The 1,420-nt window shown below is 42.0% G+C and overlaps 1 protein-coding gene across 2 annotated transcripts in view; it reads right to left on the bottom strand.

Moving 5' to 3' along the window:
* Positions 1–1,420, bottom strand: part of LOC106880136 (tyrosine-protein kinase transmembrane receptor Ror2) — a 715,149-nt gene that overhangs the window by 38,318 nt on the left and 675,411 nt on the right. The window lies entirely within an intron of this gene.

The following is a 1,420-nucleotide window of genomic DNA, read 5'->3' as shown; positions in this document are numbered from 1 at the left end:
GGGGGGGGGGAGGGGCGCAAAGGATGAGTCGCATGCGTTCATATTTATGCGGAATTATGACGGTCTCTCTATGTATGTGTGGGTGTATACAAGGGTATGTGTGTGTTTGAGATAGATAGATAGATAGATAGAGAGAGAGAGATAGAGAGAGAGATAGAGAGAGGACAGAGAGAGGAAGAGAATGAAAGCGGAGAGTAAGATTTGGATGAATTGGAAGAGATTTAGAATGCATGACATGTATATAGCGATTGTGTGTGGATATGGGTATATACATTCATTCATTCACTCATACATACATACATGCATACATACATATCTGTGTGTGTATATAAATATGTATGTGCATGTCTGTGTCAGTGTAAATGCATTCATATATGTGGGTATGTATATATATATATATATGTATGTATGTATGTATGTATGTATATATGTGTATGTTTATATATATTTATACATATAGGGGCAGGAGTGTCTGTGTGGTAAGAAGTTGGCTACCCAACCACATGGTCCCGGGTTCAGTCCCACTGCGTGGCACCTTCCGGAGGTGTCTTCTACTATAGCCTCGAGCTGACCAAAGACTTGTGAGTGGATATAGTAGACGGAAACTGAAAGAAGCCCCTATGTTTGTCACCTCCACCATCGCTTGACAGCCGATGTTAGTGTGTTTACCTCCCCGTAACTTAGCTGTTCGGCAAAATGGTACGATAGAATAAGTACTAGGCTTTACAAAGAATAAGTCCGGGGGTCGATTTGCTCGACTAAAGGCGCTCCAGCATGGCCGCAGTCAAATGACTGACACAAGTAAAAGAATAAATGAATATACACACACAAACGCACACACACACATATATATACACAAGTGTGTGTATGTATGTATAATTATGTGTGTATACATACGCGTATATGTGTATATATGTATGCGTATTAACAGCATACATATGCATTGTGGTTGTGTATTCACGTGTATTTGTAGTAGTAGTAGTAGTAGTAGTAGTAATAGTAGCGGCAGCAGTAGTAGTAGTAGCAGCAGCTACCCCGCCCCCGCGTCACACCAGCAGCCGGAGTGGTTGTGGTGAGCTGGCGAATGGAAGGGCACAGCGGGGAAGGGGTTGGAGGGTGTGGTGGAAATATGATCTGGGAGGAGACAAAGAACAACATTTGACCGTTTCCTCGCCCGGTGCCTGTGTTATTCTTGGTGCCCGCAGCCAGCACAATCAACGCATACCGACATATTGGGAAGAAGGGACGGTCAGAAAGTAGTATTCGTACACACGTGCACACTCGCGTCAGTGCACACGCGTGCAGATGCACACACACACGTATACAAACATGCATACATATATGCACCTAGATACATATATATATTTATATGTATATATATAAGATTAATGTAATATAAAGCTGAAAAAAAAAAAAAAAA

Source organism: Octopus bimaculoides, chromosome 8 (assembly GCF_001194135.2).
Source record: "Octopus bimaculoides isolate UCB-OBI-ISO-001 chromosome 8, ASM119413v2, whole genome shotgun sequence".
Classification (NCBI taxonomy): domain Eukaryota; kingdom Metazoa; phylum Mollusca; class Cephalopoda; order Octopoda; family Octopodidae; genus Octopus; species Octopus bimaculoides.
Note: the sequence above shows the minus strand (reverse complement) of the source record. Positions and strands in the feature narration are given on the sequence as shown.